The sequence below is a fragment of the Cupressus sempervirens genome, chromosome 11, assembly GCF_028749045.1.
Source record: "Cupressus sempervirens isolate cs-2001-9-10 chromosome 11, ASM2874904v1, whole genome shotgun sequence".
Taxonomy (NCBI): domain Eukaryota; kingdom Viridiplantae; phylum Streptophyta; class Pinopsida; order Cupressales; family Cupressaceae; genus Cupressus; species Cupressus sempervirens.
The window spans coordinates 398,428,373-398,448,586 of NC_143128.1; the positions used below are offsets into that span (position 1 = coordinate 398,428,373).

General features: G+C 36.6%; 5 pseudogenes; all 5 read left to right on the forward strand.

Moving 5' to 3' along the window:
* The first annotated feature begins 2,642 nt into the window (after window positions 1-2,642).
* On the forward strand, window positions 2,643-2,761 carry LOC149529855 (5S ribosomal RNA; annotated as a pseudogene).
* A 1,282-nt stretch (window positions 2,762-4,043) lies between these two features.
* LOC149529856 (5S ribosomal RNA) lies at window positions 4,044-4,162 on the forward strand (annotated as a pseudogene).
* A 581-nt stretch (window positions 4,163-4,743) lies between these two features.
* LOC149529857 (5S ribosomal RNA) lies at window positions 4,744-4,862 on the forward strand (annotated as a pseudogene).
* Window positions 4,863-14,512: 9,650 nt separating this feature from the next.
* On the forward strand, window positions 14,513-14,631 carry LOC149529858 (5S ribosomal RNA; annotated as a pseudogene).
* A 1,281-nt stretch (window positions 14,632-15,912) lies between these two features.
* LOC149529859 (5S ribosomal RNA) lies at window positions 15,913-16,031 on the forward strand (annotated as a pseudogene).
* The last annotated feature ends 4,183 nt before the right edge of the window (window positions 16,032-20,214 follow it).

Consider the following 20,214-nt stretch of genomic DNA (forward strand, 5'->3'; position numbering starts at 1 on the left):
TGTTGCAACCTTCTTTTACTTTTTTGAGCATCTGGTTTTTGTCATTATTATATTTGCATTGCTCTCACGCTCCTCAAAGCCCATTTTCAATCACCCATCCCCCTCTCCTCCCATACCCCGAATTGTGTTCATTCTTAGTGCTCGATAAGGTACATTCTTAGTGCTAGATAAGGTGCATTCTAGGCACTAAAGGTGATGTAAAATTTATGTTCCTCAACAAAGTAATCTCCATAAGGATGAAATGATCGATGGGACAATCGATTGTTGTGATGACGAAAATAAAAGCTTATATGATTGGGAAATTGATCCAAGAACTTCCTTAGGCCATAACCTTTGACCTGCATCTCCTTTCTTCTTCAATTTATCCACGTGGCTTCATTGTGAGGATTTTTTTGGAGGGAAACCCATGCCTTTCTTTCTATTTGTGCCTTTCAAGTGCTAGGTAAGGTGCGTTCTTAGTGTCGGAGTGCCTTTTACTCTCCCATGCATCCTAAGTGCTTCATAAGGTGCGCTCTAAGTGTTGGATAAGGTGCGCCCTAGATAATGTTGCACTATGATGCATGGGCTAACACGATGGTGTGAGAGTTTTATGTGGGGTGTGATCATACCAGCATTAGTGCACTGGATCCCATCAAAACTCTACACTTAAGCACGATTGAGCCAGAGTAATATTAGGATGGGTGACCTCCTAGGAAGTCCCAATGTTACACCCTTCTTTTACTTTTTTGAGCATCTGATTGTGTCATTGTTATATTTGCATTGCTTTCGTGCTTCTTAAAGCCCATTTTCAATCGCCCGTCCCCTTTTCATCTCGTACCCTGACTCATGTCCATTCTGAGTGCTCGATAAGGCATGTTCTTAGTGCTAGATAAGGTGCATTCTAGGCACTAAAGGTGATGTAAAATTTATGTTCCTCAACAAATTAATCTCCATAAGGATGAAACGGTCAATGGGACAATTGATTCTTGTGATGACAGAAATAAAAGCTTATAAGATTGGGAAATTGATCCAAGAACTTTCGAGGGTCGTAACCTTTGACCGGCATGTCTGTTCTTCTTCAAATGATCCATGTGGCTTCATTGTGAGATGTTCTTGGAGATATACGCGTGCCTTTCTTCCTATTGGCACCTTCTGAGTGCTGGATAAGGTTCATTCTTAGTGTCAGAGTGCTTTTTACTCTCTCGTGCATTCTAGGTGCTCGATAAGGTGTGCTCTGAGTGTTTGATAAGGCACATCCTAGAAAAGGTTGCATTATGATGCATAGGCTAACACGAACATGTGAGAGTTTGATTTTGGGTTTGATCATACTAGCGTTAGTGCACTAAATCACATCAAAACTCTGCAGTTAAGTGCGCTTGGGTTGAAGTATTACTATGATGGGTGACCTCCTGGGAAGTCCTAGTGTTGCACCCTTCTTTTACTTTTTTGCGCATCTGGTTGTGTCATTGTTATATTTTCACTGCTCTCACACTCCTCAAAGTCCATTTTCAATTGCCCATCCCCCTCTCCTTCCATACCCTGACTCGTGTTCATTCTAAGTGCTCAATAAGGCATGTTCTTAGTGCTAGATAAAGTGAATTCTAGGCACTAAAGTTTATTTAAAATTTATGTTCCTCAACAAAGTAATCTCCATAAGGATGAAACAATTGATGGGACAATTTATTGTTGTGATGAGAAAAATAAAAGCTTATAAGATTGGGAAATTGATCCAAGAACTTCCGAGGGTCATAACCTTTGACCCACATCTTCGTTCTTCTTCAAATTATCCACGTGGCTTCATTGGGAGGAATTTTTTGGAGAGAAACTCGTGCCTTTCTTCCTATTGGTGCCTTCTGAGTGCTAGATAAGGTGTGTTCTTAGTGTCAAAGTGCTCGATAAGGTGTGTTCTAGATAAGTTGCATTATGATGCATGGGATAACATGAGGGTGTGAGAGTTTGATGTTGGGTGCAATCATACCAACATTAGTGCACTGGATCCCATCAGAACTCTACACTTAAGCATGTTTGGACCAGAGTAGTATTGGGATGGCTATCTCCTGGGAAGTCTTGATGTTTCACCCTTCTTTTACTTTTTTGAGCATCCAGTTTTGTCATTTTTATATTTACATTGCTCTTGTACTTCTCAAAGCCCATTTTCAATCACCCATCCCCTTGTAATCTTGTACCGTGACTCATGTTCATTCTGAGTGCTCGATAATGCACATTCTTAGTGATAGATAAGGTGAATTACAGGCACTAGAGGTGATGTAAAATTTATGTTCCTCAATAAAGTAATCTCCATAAGGATGAAATAGTGGATGGAATAATTGACTCTAGTGTTGACAAAAATAAAAGCTTATAAGATTGGGAAATTGATCCAAGAACTTTTGAGGGGCATAACCTTTGACCCGCATCTTCGTTCTTCTTCAAATTATCCATGTGGCTTCATTGGGAGGAGTTTTTTGGAGAGAAACCCATGCCTTTCTTAATATTTATGCCTCTGAGTACTAGATAAGGTTCATTTTTTGTGTTAGAGTGCTTTTTACTCTCCTGTGCATTCTGGGTGCTCGATAAGGTGCGCTCTAAGTGCTCGATAAGGAACATCCTAAACAAGGTTGCATTATGATGCATAGGCTAAGATGAGGATGTTAGAGTTTGATGTTGGGTGCAATCATTCCAGCGTTAGTGCACCAAATCCCATCAGAACTCTACAGTTAAGCGCACTTGAGTTGGAGTAGTACTAGGATGGGTGACCTCCTGGGAAGTCTTGGTGTTGCACCCTTCTTTTACTTTTCTAAGCATCTGGTTGTGTCATTGTTATATTTGCACTACTCTCACACTCCTCAAAGCCCATTTTCAATTGCCCATCCCCCTCTCCTCCCGTACCCTGACTCATGTTCATTCTAAGTGCTTAATAAGGTACGTTCTTAGTGCTAGATAAAGTGAATTCTAGGCACTAAAGGTGATGTATAATTTATGTTCCTCAACAAAGTAATCTCTATAAATATGAAATAGTCGATTGAACAATTTATTGTTGTGATGACGAAAATAAAAGCTTATAAATTGGGAAATTGATGCAAGAACTTCTGAGGGCCATAACCTTTGACCTGCATCTTCGTTCTTCTTCAAATTATCCACATGGCTTCATTGGGAGGAGTTGTTTGGATAGAAACCCATGCCTTTCTTCCTATTGGTGCCTTTCGAGTGTTGGATAAGGTGTGTTCTTAGTGTCAGAGTGCTTTTTTTCTCTCGTGCATTCTGGGTGCTCAATAAGGTGCACTCTGAGTGCTTGATAAGGTGCATCCTAGACAATGTTGCACTATGATGCATGGGCTAACACGAGGGTGTGAGAGTTTGATGTGGGGTGTGATCATACCAGCATTAGTGTAATGGATCCCATCAGAAGTCTACACTTAAGCGTGTTTGGGCCGGAGTAATATTAGGATGGGTGACCTCCCAAGAAGTCTCAGTGTTACACCCTTCTTTTACCTTTTTGAGCATCCAGTTGTGTCATTTTTATATTTTCATTACTTTCATGCTTCTCAAAGCCCATTTTCAATCGCCCATCCCCTTATCATCCCGTACTGTGACTCATGTTAATTTTGAGTACTCGATAAGGCACATTCTTAGTGCTAGATAAGGTGCATTCTAGGCATTAGAGGTGATGTAAAATTTATGTTCCTCAATAAAGTAATCTCCATAAGGATGAAATAGTTGATGGAATAGTTGATTCTTGTGTTGACAAAAAATAAAAGCTTATAAGATTGGGAAATTGATCCAAGAATTTTTGAGGGCCATAACCTTTGACCCACATCTCTATTATTCTTCAAATTATCCACGTGGCTTCATTGGGAGGAGTTGTTTGGAGAGAAACTCATGCCTTTCTTCTTATTGGCACCTTCCGAGTGTTGGATAAGGTGCATTCTTAGTGTCAGAGTGCTTTTTACTCTTTTGTGCATTCTGGGTGCTCGATAAGATGCGCTCTGAGTGCTCTATAAGGCCCCTCCTAGACAAGGTTGCATTATGATGCATGGGCTAACATGAGGGTGTGATATTTTGGTGTTGGGTGCGATCATACCAGCGTTAGTGCACTGGATCCCATCGGAACTCCGCAGTTAAGGGCTCTTGAGTCAGAGTAGTACTGGGATGGGTGACCTCCTAGGAAGTCTTGATGTTGCAACCTTCTTTTAATTTTTTGAGTATCTAGTTGTGTCATTGTTATATTTGCATTTTTCTCATGCTCCTTATAGCCCATTTTCAATTGCCAATCCTCTTCTCCTCCCATGCACTAACTCATGTTCATTTTGAGTGCCCAATAAGGCACATTCTTAGTGCTAGATAAGGTGCATTCTAGGCACTAAAGGTGATGTAAAATTTATGTTCCTCAATAAAGTAATCTCCATAAGGATGAAATAGTCGATGGAGCAATTAATTCTTGTGATGATGAAAATAAAAGCTTATAGGATTGGGAAATTGATCCGAGAACTTTTGAGGGTCGTAACCTTTGACCCGCATGTCCGTTCTTCTTCAAATTATCCACGTGGCTTCATTAGGAGGAGTTGTTTAGAGAGAAACCCATGTGTTTCTTTCTATTGGCTCTTTCTGAGTGCCAAATAAGGTGCATTGTTAGTATCGAAGTGCTTTTTTCTCTCCTATGCATTCTGGGTGCTCGATAAGGTGCACTCTGAGTGCTCGATAAGGTGAGTCCTAGAAAGGTTGCATTATGATGCATGGAATAACATGAGGGTGTGAGAGTTTGATGTTGGGTTATATCATACCAGCATTAGTGCACCGGATCCCATCAAAATTCTGCAGTTAAGCGCGCTTGGGCCAGAGTAGTACTAGGATGGGTGACCTCCTAGGAAGTCCAGGTGTTGCACCCTTCTTTTACATTTTTGAGCATCTAGTTGTGTCATTGTTATGTTTGCAATACTCTCGTGCTCCTTAAAGCCCATTTTCAATCGCCCATCCCCTTCTCCTCCCATACCTCGACTCATGTTCATTCTAAGTGCTCGATAAGGCCCATTCTTAGTGCTAGATAAGCTGTATTCGAAGCACTAAAGGTGATGTAAAATTTATGTTCCTCAACAAATTAATCTCCATAAGGATAAAATAGTTGATGGAACAATTGATTCTTGTGATGATGAAAATAAAAGCTTATAAGTTTTGGAAATTGATCCAAGAACTTCTGAGGGCCATAAGCTTTGACCTGCATCTTTGTTCTTCTTCAAATCATCCATGTGGCTTCATTGGGAGGAGTTGTTTGGAGAGAAACCTGTGTCTTTCTTCCTATTCGCACCTTCTAAGTGTTGGATAAGGTGTGTTCTTACTGTGAGTGTGCTTTTTACTCTCCTATGCATTCTTACGTAGTTTAAAATTTGTTAAAGCCTAGTTCGACAAAATGGCTTCCAGTTCAAAGAATTTGAATGAGAAAGAAGTTTTTGATGTTCAATTAGTTAGCAATGAAGTAAAAAAACTAATGGATTAGGATAAACGATGGATTCCTATGGTTGGAAGGAAGACCAATCAAGATTTCAAAAAGAATTATTCATAGGTTGACTGGATACCCAACCCTAGATCAACCAAAGACCCTATGAAGTTACTCAAAAGAGGTAATTGAGAAAAACATAGGTGAAAAATGGAATAAATGTAGAATGATAGTAGATACCATCACAGACCCACTACTTGACTTTGCAATTAGGGTTATTTGTCATAAGTTTTATCAATCAAGCAGGTTAAACAATATACCCTGCATTGTTGTTGATGTTGGCTATAAAATTGTCAAGAAAGGTCATACTTGTGATCTTGCAGAGCTTCTATTACAAAAAATAATGGAAAATCTTGGAGTAGTTAGGAAGACAAAAATTTCTTAGTGAAAATTTGGATCAATTCTAATTTTCATATTTTTCTATGTTCAGAACACATTTCCATCTTTTGGTACAGTTGGATGGAAGACAAACAGATCAGTGGTTGTACAGATCAATGAGTCTATTGAGGAGATGGGTGAGAACTTTGAAACAATTATGACAAGTTATTTTGAAGACTTCAAGAAGTTAATGAAGTAGAGGATGAGGATACATGTCTCTTTAGTTGAACAATACTACAATGACATATGTTTTCTTGTAGATATTGATTACACATACATACAGGCTACTATACCTAGGGTAAGATGGCTAAGAACCTTAGGATATGAGATTAATGTTGATGAAGCCTTAGCTGCCATCATTGCACTTCTAGCTGAAGAAGTTGACAAGGGTGCCAAGATATTTGGTAATTATCATGTTATGGAATCCAAAGTTGAAATGGAATTGAAGACTTCTTCTACACTGAAGAAGAAAGAAAAGCCAATAAAGAAGTTCAAGGCTAAATTTGGAGAAGGTGTAGATGAAGAGGAAGAAGACGATGATGAAGAGGATGTAGAGGAACAATAGGAACAACCTCAAGAACCTCTTGCTTTGACCCAAGGCATGGGTGAGGACATTAAAGAAGAAGGTGTCAAGGAAGAGCAAACCAAAGAAGCACCAATACAAATAGAACCTAAGAAAAGAAAGGCCAAGGCACAACCTATGGAAAAAACTAAGGCAAAGAAGACTGCTAAGCCTAGCCCAAAAAAGCCAATAACACCAACAACTAGGGCAAGCACAAGGGCCACTACAAAAAAGGCCAAAGAGCAAGCCAAAGAAAAGACAAAGGCTACTGAAAAAAAGGGCCCAACACAAAAGAAACAATGAAGAAAATACATTGCACGGCTAGAGAATGATGATGACAGGACAGAATCTGAAGATACAAGCTAGTTTAGAGTGGTGAGTTACACACCAAAATCTAATCATGAAAATATTTGTGAGAATGTTAAGAATAATGCAGATTTGATAGGTTTGAAAAATATTGATTTTGGGAAACTTGGTAGAGAAGAAAAAAAATTGATTGAGGAATCAATATATGAAATGATGTCTAAATTCAAGAACATTCCACTTGAATTAGATAATACAATGCCTAGGGATTTGTACACTACTGCTGAAACTAAGTGGCATTATTGTTTAAACTTGGAGAAACAAATCAAAGAATCAACACTAGCCCAGGTGATGCTAGAATTAAAAAAAGGATAAATTGTCACAACATATAAGAAATATGGTGGACAATTTGCACCAAAATATAGGGCATTTAGCATCCTTAACAACAATATTGAAGATGTTGTCAAGAAATCCACTTAAATGTGGAAATTGATCTATGGATTGATAACTGTTAAAGAAGGAGAAGAAGATTCACTTGAAGGTAGAAAAAATGGAGAAGAAGATGAGGACAAGGAGGAAGAAATTGAAAAAGATAATACTATTGTGGAGGAGACAAAAAAATAAAAAGATGACATGGCTACAACTGAAAAGTAGTAGGAAGAACAGAGTGTGCAAGACACAAATGCCTAGTATGAGCCCTCCACATGACACAAGCATGCTTATAGAAAATATAACTATTAAGGATGTTCCTAATAGCTCATCTCAGAACATCAATCCTTTAACTATAGAAGACCTAAAGAAGATTCTTGACCAATCCACACTACAAGCCAAATTGTGTGAAAAACTAGTATTGGTCAGTGTAGATGAACTTTAGAAGGCAGTAGCTAACATAACAAGGGACAAGGTGAATATAGAAGAACCACCTTTTGTCATCTCTTTGGCTACTAGTGCTCAACCTTTAATACAAACATCAATAGACACATCCACAAAGGTTGACACAACTATTAAAGTTGATTTGGTTGAACAACAATAGACTGCAATAGAAGAGAAAGAAATAACAAATGATCAACTTGATGCACAAACACAAGGTGTGAGTTAGATCATTGTAATTGATCATAGTAGATTTGAAGAAAGTAAGGACATACCAAAGGAGAAGGAACAAGATTCCATCCGAGCATTGGTAACATTACCAACATCTAACACTCCTACAAAAGTCCTTCAGAAGCTGAGCACTGAAGCTATACCACTAAAGATCTCAGCACCAGGCTCAAATTCCTCCAAGGTTGCTAAGGTAATTCACTATGGAGATGTAACTCTAGATGAAGAAATAGTGATACCTAAGTATGATTACACAACCATAACATTAGAATAGATAGGCATGATGCAACAAGCCTTAGAAAAGAAGAAAAATTAGGAAATACTTAGAAAGGAGTATAGATAGAGGCAAGCATTACAAGAAATCAAAGACATCTTCTTAGATGCATTTAGCTTGCCAACACCTAAAGAATCAAAGCCACTATTGGAACAATTATTAGAAATTGTGGAACAAGTAAATAATGAAGACTAGAACACTAATGCAAAAATTTTGGAATAGTCTGAAAGGAAATTTCAAAGGAAAGTAAATGAAAAGATATCTGGTGACATAGCACTGATGCAAGTTGAATTGGCTACAAAAATTGAAAAAGTGAAGAAGGTACTTGAGAACATATTCTCATTCTACACCAAACTGTGTGATCCCACACTCTTTAGTCAAGAAACAAGCGATAGACTTCTGATTCTAGAGAGAAAATTAAAAGTCTCAGATATGCAATTGCCTCAGAACCTAGCTCAGAGTGAGAATCATTTTCACTCATTGCTTCAATCACAAATTCAACTAGCTTTGTTAATAGTAGAAGAGGCTAATATAAGAGCCAAGTTGACTAATATCCAAGCCTCCCTTACCTCCCATATGGAGATACTCCATAAAGAACTAGCATATGTAGAAACTTTGTTGAAGAAAGATCCTAATCTTTCTACATTAGATGGACTAGTTCACCATGCAGTAGAGATAGCATCCAAATAAAGTCATTGGATGTTGCATGTGACAATTGTGATACTACTCTAAAAATAATCATGGAAGTCCATAAATATTTTTTGGGAAAATACACCATAAGTGTATAAACCCTTTGACATAAGTATCAAAAAGGGGGAGATAAAATAAGCAAGGGGGAGATAAAATAAGAAAGAAAAAAATCAAAAATAAGGAGTCGAAGAGAATAAGTAGAATAATGAAAGGGGGAGAAAACATAGTTAACAAAGAAAGAACAGAAACAGAGCATATTAGATAAAGGGTATCAGCACATTTGAAGTTAAAGAGTATCAGCAAGAGACAAATCTACTCAGAAAGGAGAATAGATTTTAGATACAAAATAGGCATATTAACTCAAGGGGAGTTGCAAAATTTTTGAGGTATATAGTCTATTACAAAATTTTGCAATTTTGAAGTTTTGTATATAAGACGAGTTGTGAATATATTATACTTGAGAAGATTAGATAATTTTGTACAATTAAGTGTTTTTGTCACTCATTTTAAAGGGGGAAATTGTTGATCTCAGATTGGTTTTGACAATTGAGTGTCAACACACTTAAGACATTTACTTAGTTTATGCCAAACTAGTAATGCATGCCAAGTATAATATGTAAATACAAGATTGTGCTGAGTTGCAGTGAGTGTCGAGCTACTCAAGTGCCAAGTAGATAGACCATGCCAAGTGATTCAAGTGTCGAGTAAATAGTAGATGCTAAGCAGTTCAAGTGTCGAGTCAGAAACAAAATTACAATATGTGTCGAGCATCAGTAACTTCAAGTGCCGAGTAACACAGATTGGACATACTTTTTTGTGATTGCACAAACAACTATGTAATCCATTTTTAGCCGACCAAAGGATAGAATAAGATCTTTTGAAGATAAGGATGAATATATGTGGATTCCCTATGCAGTTACATGCAACCAATCAAGAAATAGGGGACGGTTTAAGTGACATAAATGATGAATCTCAGCCATAGATTCATACCTAACCCTAAGTATTCTAGTCTTCTTAAGGAGGACGAAACCCTAACTTCATACATGAGTGTGTAAGGGTTTGAAGGAGGAGAATAGAGATGTTTTCATGCACAAACAGAGCATTCATGGAGACTTGGAAGTTATAGAGAGTGAATAGCATAATAATTTTGAGAAGAAAAAAGGATAGAGGATACAACATTGACACATTAGATCAGAAAGGATCAAGAAGGATATCGTATGGATTTGATCTTTAATCAGGCAACTAGAGCCAATCGTAAGATCTATGCTGAAACATCCTACAATGATTTTAGTTAAATCTCCTAGGTGGAGTAGTCCTAACAGACTGTTGTAAATCCTTTAATATGGTGACATTCCAAGTAGATGTTCTAAAGTCCTTTATCTAGGCACACTTCTAATAGGGTATTGAAATCCTCTAAAAAGGTGGGACTTAACAGTCCTTGTAAGCCTTTAACAGGGCAGGCCTTTCATAGGGCAGATCATGTTTCATGGTCAAACCATTATAACCTTAATTGGCTACACTTTATTGCCACAGTAGTGAAGAATTATGGGTGTCATCCCCACCCTCATTTTACCTTCTCTTTGGAGGGGTTTTGGGTAATCATATCTAGTGTTAAGTGTGTATGTTCAATTGCTTACATGTTTTAGATGCATTTACTTTTCATGTTATTTTTAGTTCATATATTACATGCATCTAATGAATGGTGAAAGTTTTAATAGCTGAAGTTTGAACTTTTGATTCGCCCCCTCTCTCAAAATTATATGTTTACCACTAGTAATTCCAATAGAACAGAGATGTGGTTAAAGGTTATGGCTCTTGGAAGTTCTTGGATCAATTTCCCAATCTTATAAGCTTTTATTTTCGTCATCACAAGAATCAATAGTTCCATTGACCGTTACATCCGTATGGAGATTACTTTGTCAAGGAACATAAATTTTACATCACTTTAGTGCCTAGAATGCACCTTATCTAGCACTAATAATGTGCCTTATTGAGTACTCAGAATGAACATGAGTTAGGGTACTAGAGGAGAAGGGGATGGGCGATTGAAAATGGGCTTTGAGGAGCGCGAGAGCAATGCAAATATAAAAATGACACAACCAGATGCTCAAAAAAGTAAAAGAAGGGTGCAACACGAGACTTCCTGAGAGGTCACCTATTACACTACTACTCTGGCCCAAGCACACTTAACTAGATTTCTAGTGGGATCTGGTACACTAGCGCTGGTATGATCACACCCAACATCAAACTCTCAAAACCTCATGTTAGCCCATGCATCATAATGAAACCTTGTCTAGGACATGCCTTATCAAGCACTCAGAGTGCACCTTATCGAGCACCCACTCAGCTTATGAAGAATACCTCAAAAATTTGATGAATTGTTGCTTAATCAGCTAGGATATTTGCAAATGCTTCGAACTAGATTGTGAATCACCTCTTCACTGTACTTTCTCTTGCTTGAATTCGTAATGACAAAAATTAGGTTAAAATCAACCATATGCCCTTCAAAACTTCACATTTAATGCTTGGTGCTTATACAGCTATAAACTTGACATCAACATGATTTTTATTCCATTTGTCATCTATAGAGATTTCCCTCACTCAGCAGCTGCTACTGACACATCAACTACTAGTCAATTTGCTAGCTCATCATCAACTAGCATTTCACTCGACATCCATTGAAATCTTTCAATGCTCAGCAATAACATGAAAAACTTAAAGGCTTAACTTGAATTTTCAACATCTTGCATCTTAATTCATGCTAATGTAGTCTTTTTAGTACTAACTCCTTTTGGAACTGGTGTATGATAGAACACTTTGAGTATCAATCCCACATACCTTTTTTTGCTTAGTTTAATGGAGTGTGACCACTTGACCTATTAGGTGAAGTGATCCCTTCTTCATTTGATGTACTGCCACCATATTTCTTCTTCCATGTCTTATTCATCTCATTCTTGATGTGTTCAATATCTGCTTTGCCTTTACCTTTATCAAATTCACAACTTGGTGCCTTGGATCTAGTTGGACAATGTTTACTGATGTGACCAATCTTTAAATAGCTAAAACATATGGTTTGACTCAGCCACCTCTTGTAACTACCATTGAAGTGAGTCCTAATGAAATTTTCAAGTACATGTCCATATTCCTAACAATAGTGATAGCTATATCTTGTTTTGTAATCCCAGTTAGAGGAATTTCCATAACTTCTTACCTTTATTGGCCTGCTTGATGACCATGTCGTCTTGGATCTGCATTCAAAAGCTCTATGTCTATACTTTTGATAGTTGTAGCAATGTCCTTCAAATATTGGTACATGCACAGTTCTAGTTCTGCATTCATGTGCCTGATGACCTTGTTTATTGCACTAATGATAGTGGACCATGTTCTTAGGCTTAACATTCTAATTTGTATTTTTTCTCTTGCACACATTAGCAGTATGTCCTTTCTTTCCACAATGATGAAAAGTGGGTTTGGAGTTCTTACCTTTGTTGTTCCTTTCCTAAGTAGCTTTGGATGATTCTCCTTCTTCATTACTTGTGTAGCCCAATCTTGATGTATCTCTATTGGATCTAGGGGATTTCAGTAATTGCTCAAAGTACTTAACAGCTTCATTTGGCTTGTTGAAACTTTCAAAAAATTCCTTTTCTCTTTTCAAGTCATTTTGTAGTTGTTCATTCTACAACTTTAATGTAGTTATCTCAATGTCCTTGACATTCAACTCATGATGAGCATTCATCATTTGGCTTAAGGTATCTAATTGCATGTTTGAAATTCTAGATAGCTTTGTTGACTTTTCTTCCAATCTTTTTGCCAAAATTCTTTTGTCTTCTTCAATCATGGCCTAGCTTCCCTCTTTTGTTTAGTTACTTCACACAACAATATAGCTTGTGATTCTTTTTCCAACTTGAGATTTCTAATCTCCTCGGCTTGTACTCTATTATTTTCCATTAGATCTGCAATTGTTGCATCAAATTCACTAGAGTTATCATCTATAAATAGCTTTGTGGTATTGATATCCTTGTATTGTGTGTCATTTTATGCTATAGCAATCTCCTTCCTTCTCTTCAAGGAACTCTTCAAATCATCTCTAGCTTCATTTAGTTGATGTAGTATAAGATGTATTTCAATCTCCTGGATCTCAATGGTCTTTCCCAATTTGTAGACTTCCATTTCAAGATCTTTCCTATAAGCTACAAAGCTTCTTCTTCTGAGAACTTAGCTCTGATACCAATTGTTGGAATTACAAGTGGGAAACATATGCTTCTAAGAGTGGGGCATGAATCAGAAGTTCAAGCTTCAACTATTAAAACTTTCACCATTCATTAGATGCATGTAATATATAAACTAAAAATAATATGAAACGTAATTGCATCTAATACATTTAAGCAATTGAACATACACACTTAACACCATATAAGAATACCCAAAAACCCTCCAAAGAGAAGGTAAAACCAGGGTGGGGATGACACCCACAATTCTTTAATACTATAGCAATAAAGTGTAGCTAATTAAGGTTATAATAGTTTGACCATGAAATATGATCTACCCTGTGAAAGGCCTACCCTATTAAAGGCTTACAAGGACTGTCAAGTCCCACCTTGTTAGAGGATTTCAACACCCTATTAGAAGTGTACCTGGCTAAAGGACTTTAGAATATCCACTTGGAATGTCACCCTATTAAAGGATTTACAAAAGTTTGTTAGGACTACTCTGCCTAGGAGATTTAACTAAAATCACATGTTAGGATGTTTTAGCATAGATCGTACGATTGGCTCTAGTTGTCTAATTAAAGATCAAATCCATAAAATGTCCTTCTTGATCCATTTTGATATGATGTGTCAATGTTGTGTCCTCTATCCTTTGTTCTTCTCAAATTGATTCTACAATTCACTCTCTATAACTTCTAAGTCTCCATGAATTCTCATGCAAACTTCTCTATTCTCCCCGTTCAATCCATTACACACTCATGTATGAAGTTAGGGTTTCATACTCCTTAAGAAGAATAGGAGACTTAGGATTATGTATGAATCTATGGTTGAGATTCATCCTTTTTGTTTCTTAAACCTTCCCTTTTTCTTGATTAGCTGCATGTAACTACATAGGGAATCCACATACAAATTTGTCCTTATCTTCAAAACATCATATTCTATCATTTGGTTGGCTGAAAAATGATTTACATAGTTCTTTGTGCAATCAAAAACAAGTATGTCCAATCCATGTCACTCAGCACTTCAAGTTACTGATGCTCAGTACATACCGTAATTTTGTTTCTAACTCAGCACCTGAACTACTTGGCATCTACTATTTACTCGACACTTGAATCACTTGGCATGGTTTATCTACTCAACACATGAGTGACTTGACACTCAATGCAACTTGACATAGTTTTGTATTTACATATTATACTCAGTATGCATTACTAGTTTGGCATAAACTAAGTAATTGTCTTAAGTGTGTTGACACTCAATTGTCAAAACCAATCTAAGATCAACACGTTCTTCTTCAAATTATCCATGTGGCTTCATTGAGAGGAGTTGTTTGGAGAGAAACCCATGCCTTTCTTCCTATTGGCACCTTCTGAGTGTTAGATAAGGTGTGTTCTTAGTGTTGGAGTGCTTTTTACTCTCCCATACATTTTGGGTGCTTGATAAGGTGCACTTTGAGTGCTCAATAAGGTGCATCCTAGACAAGGTTGCATTATGGTGCATGGACTAACATGAGGGTATGAGAGTTTGATGTTGGGTGTGATTATACCAGTGTTAGTACATCAGATCCCATCAAAACTCTGCAGTTAAGCGTGCTTGGGTCAGAATAGTACTGGGATGGGTGACCTCTTAGGAAGTCTTGGTGTTGCACCCTTCTTTTACTTTTTTGAGCATCTGGTTGTGTCATTGTTATATTTGCACTACTCTCATGCTCCTCAAAGCCCATTTTCAATCACTTGTCCTCTTCTCCTCCCATACCTCAACTCATGTTCATTCTGAGTGCTTGATAAGGCACATTCTTAGAGCTAGATATGGTGCATTCTAGGCACTAAAGGCGGTGTAAAATTTATGGTCCTCAACAAAGTATTCTCCATAAGGATGAAACGATCGATGAAACAATTGATTCTTGTGATGACAAAAATAAAATGTTATAAGATTGGGAAATTGATTCAAGAACTTCCAAGGGCCATGACCTTTGACCCGCATCTTCGTTCTCTTCAAATTATCCATGTGGCTTCATTAGGAGGATTTTTTTGGAGATAAACCCATGCCTTTCTTCCTATTGGTGCCTTTTGAATGTCAGATAAGGTGTTTTCTTAGTGCTAGAGTGCTTTTTACTCTCCCATGCATTTTGGGTGCTCGATAAGATGCACTATGAGTGCTCAACAAGATGCATCCTAGACAATGTTGCATTATGATGCATGGGCTAACATGAAGGTGTGAGAGTTTGATGTTGGGTGTGATCATACTAGCGTTAGTGCACTGGATCCCATCAGAACTTCGAGTTAAGTGCACTTGGGCCGGAGTAGTTCTAGGATGGGTGACCTCCCAAGAAGTCTCGATGTTGCATGCTTTGTTTACTTTTTTGAGCATCTAATTGTATCATTTTTATATTTGCACTGCTCTTGTTCTCCTCAAAGCCCATTTGCAATCATCCATCCTCTTCTCCTCCCATACTCAGACTCATGTTCATTCTGAGTGCTCGATAAGGCACATTCTTAGTGCTAGATAAGGTGCATTCTAAGAACTAAAGGTGATGTAAAATTTATGTTCCTCAACAAAGTAATCTCCGTAAGGATGAAATGGTCGATGGAAAAATTGATTCTTGAGACAACGAAAATAAAATCTTATAAGATTGGGAAATTGATCCAAAAACTTTCGAGGTCCATAACCTTTGACCCGCATCTTCGTTCTTCTTCAAATTATCCATGTGGCTTCATTGGGAGGAGTTTTTTGGAGAGAAACATGTGCCTTTCTTCCTATTGGCACCTTTCCAATGTTAGATAAGGTGCGTTCTTAGTGTCGAAGTGCTTTTTACTCTCCCATGCATTCTAGATGCTTGATAAGGTGTGCTTTGAGTGCTCGATAAGGGTTGTCCTAGACATGGATGCATTATGATGCATTGGCTAACACGAGGGTGTGAGAGTTTGATGTTTGGTGAGATCATACTAGTGTTAGTGCACCGGATCCCATCAAAACTCTGCAGTTAAGCGAGCTTGGGCTAGAGTAGTACTAGGATGGGTGACCTCCCAAGAAGTCCTAGTGTTGCACCCTTCTTTTACTTTTTTGAGAATATGGTTGTTTCATTGTTATATTTGCACTACTCTCATGCTCCTCAAAGCCCATTTTCAATCACCATACCCCTTCTCCTCCAGTACCCCTATTGGCAATATGTCTAATCAATTAAATAAGATAAATAATATTGTTGTCATTTATGGCAACATATTTGTTTTATAGATTAGTCATGTTCATTTGTCTAAGTATCAGACAACATCACAATAGCATGACAGATTTTATGATAGCAAAATATTTTCTTGCACAGTTAAATTGAGATGCATGACATCATACTGATGACATATACTAGTGTATATGTCCATATGATCAACTGAGTCCAAGTTATGAAGCAATTAGTAATGTAGTGATGATACAATGCAGAATAGAGCATATCAGCAGAATGTATTAAACGACTTGATTTATTGTTTTAATTTCTATTTCTTAATGAGGTGACTCTAAGGATGTTATGTGAACTAAATAAGGAAGAATTTACCAATATGTTTGGTATAACTAAAGGACTTCATTTGCAAAGTTAGAGATCAGTGTGAAAAAGTGTAATTGGTGATTGCGAACTTGATATGATCTTGTGAAATGAGAGTAACAAGTAAATGCGATATTATAACATATGATGTGAAGCATTATTATGCAAGATATGATGTAGATTGATATGTGTGTAGTCGCTCTTGTATGAAGAATTATCACTCAAAAGATTTGTGAAGTACAACAAGTATCTCAATATTATATGTATACTTACTTCTTGAAGATTTTATTGTATAGTTGCATGTTAGGGCAATGGGCTCTTCTTGCACACATTTTTATGTGATCTACCAACTCCTAATAAGGTTGAGGCTTCTAACAAGGCCTAGTCTCCTAACAGGGATTCGAGACACTATAAATTCTTTATAGACTCCTAACAGGGTCAATATCCTTAATTGGATCCTTTATATAGTGAATAATCTTGTGGGTTTCATCCCCACCAAGGTTTTCCCTTGGCTAGGGTTTCCCTAGTTAACAAAACATGGTGTTATGAGTTCTCTTCTTGTATGGTTGATTATTTTAATTAGCACTATTGGTATTCTCTTTTATGCATGTGGTAAAGTAATTAACAAAATTTAGTTGTGGGTAAAAAGATTGAAAATACTGATTCAACCCCCCCCCCCCCGCCTCTCAGTATTATCTATTTCTAACAATTGGTATCAGAGCTTGGTTATTTAGAAGAGGCTTAACAACTTGAATAAGATCCCTATGGATATGGAATGATTGAAGAAGAATCTTGAAGAAGCACTTGAACAAATCAATCTCCTTACTAATGAGAGAGATGGCCTTAAAGATGGATACAAGGATGCAAAAGCCTACATTGGTGAATTAAAGGACAAAATAGATGACTTGAAGAAAAAAGGATCTAGTAAGAAAACCAATGATGATGGTATTGAAGATTTGAAGAAGCAAAATCAGATCCTAAAACATGAGTTAAATATAGTTGAACTTAAACAGAGTCTTAAGAAAAATGGAGGAAAGAATGACTCTGAAATTAAAGTTGAAAATGTAGATTTGAGATCCTAGTTAAGCAAGGTAACATCTGAATTGGAATCTATTAAGTTAGAGTATGCAGAATTAGAGAAATACAACACTATTGTGAAAGGTGAGTTGGTACAAACCAAATGACAACTTGAGAAATTATATACCAGCAGTGATAAGATTGAAGAATAAATATAAGCACAAAGACCTAGTTATGACAAGATTGGACTTAGATTCTTTCTTGGACAATCTGCCAATAAATCTATTGAGAGAAAAGAATCTAATAATCCTAAACTTAATAAGGATCTAAGAAAGACAAATGATACATCTAAGGACAAAGATAATATTACTCACTTTGAGAAAGTTAAAGAATCTAATCAAGATATGGACAACAAAAGAAAGGAATCTTATGCTTGGTGTGATGAACCTGAAGACACTGAAGTTGATTGCAAAGATAAGACCTTCAAACCTATTTCAAAATTTTATTGCCATAATTGTCATGGATATGGTCATTATGCATTAGATTGTAAGAAACCTAAATTTGATAATAATAATGCAAATGGTAGGATATATAGGAACACTAACCATGTAGCAAATAGAAGAAGATCTCACAGCAATGAAAGTAGAGAAAGAAGACAAATTGTTTGCTATAGATGCAACAATCTTGGACACATTGCAAGGAATTGCAAAGCACCTAATGACCAATAGAATGATTAGAAAAGAAATGTACCTGTATGTTAGTTATGCAATAACTTTGGACACATAGCAAAGTTTTACAAAATGGATAGAAGAGACCTAAATAGTAATCAAAATTGTAGAAGGAACAATAGAAGAAATGATATGAAGGAGAAAAAAAATGAATTAGAGGAATTGTTTGTAAAGGCAAAGGAACTAGAAAGCTCTCATATAGTTATAGAAGGTGTACCTGACAAGACAATGAAGTCACTTATTGTCTATGACTCCTCTTACCAAAATTAAGCATTCTTAGTGAAATAGAGTATTAGTTATTGATAATTGATGTTAGAGAAAGTATCAAAGGTTGTGCAGTTGATAGTATGCAATAAACATTGAGAGAAGGCTACAATGAAGTGCACATTGCCTAATAAGATCAGGATAAGGATATGAAAGAAGAATAACCTCTCTATTGTAAGAACTAGTGGTAGACATGCATTTAATGCGAAGTATAGATTGTGAAAGATTTAAAGGACACAAATTGATTTGCATAAATCATTTGTTTGTATGAAGTCTGAGTGCAAGATTGAAGCAAGATTTGAAGAATTAAAGAGGCATGTAGTTATGCAAAGTCACTGTAAACCCTAATACTCAAAGTTGAGGTATTTTCTAAATTATTGAGCATAATCTTTTAGAAATGGCAAGACAAGAAATTTTTAATGTGAGCAATAGACCTAGATAGAATTTCAAGAAACACCCATTTGTTTCTTTGCTTGATGACCCAATTGGAGCATTTTCGCAAGTTCCAGAAAATGTCCTTCACATCAAGGATATAAGAAGTTATATCCATTGCAAGATTGAAAGCATAGGTGATATGGAAATACATAAGGAATTAGAGAATATGTGTAAAAATTATTTGTCATTGAAACTTGAATATGTTTATCTAGAACAACTTAACCTAGTTAAGCATATGTTCTACATGGACTTCGACAATCATGAATGGACACGGATAATTCTAAGTACAATACATGATGATCTTTTATGGTTGGGGGACTCTATCATATGTATTGATAATGACCTAATTCACAAGGTCACAGGTCTAAGTAATGAAGGAAGTAATCTAGTGAATATCAAGAATGTGTGCAAGATAGTCGAGACAAATCTCAACACATGTTTTGATGATAGAAACTTGAAGGTCAATAGCATTCAAGATGAAGTAGTAAGATTGATTTGTGAAATCTTGGGATACAAATTTAATCATGGATCCAGGATAGATTCAGTCCCTATAGGATTTCTTCATGCAGCCTATCTGGCAGTAAGAGGTGAAGATATTAATTTATGTGACATTATCTGAATGCAGTTGTTGGATAATATGCCAAGAATCAAGATATCTAGGAGCCCAGTCTTTAGGTTTGAATCCCTATTGACTCATATATTCTTCTACAACATCTAAGAAGTTTCTTGGAACCATGAATTAGGATGGAAGTGAGTGTGCAATGTAGTTAATCACTCACATATATAGATTGAGACCTAAAATAGTCAGAGACAATGACATTGATAGAATAATGAAGTCTTTCCAAGCAGAACTAAAGATAAGATATAGGATACCTCCTGCACTAGTAGAAAAATACAAGGATGAATTGTGTTTTATGGTTGAAACAGATTTCACTTGTATGGAAGTTGTAGTTGCTCGAGTCAAGTTCATTGAACCTATGGGTTATGAGATGAGTGAGGAATCAATTGAAGGTTATGCACAGATAATCCTTCACTCAGAAGTTGACTCTGAATGTCCTAGATGGGGGACATATTCTAAGAAAATGAGAGAAGTCAAAACTAGTCAAATAATAAAGGACTAAGAAAAGTTGGAAAAGGTGATTGATTCTATTTTGAAAGAATCAGGAATGACAAGAAAAGAATTTGATGAGGTGAAAGGGATAGCTATGAAAATGGAGGTTAGTGTTCAATCTGATCTATTGACCCCTACACCCATTAT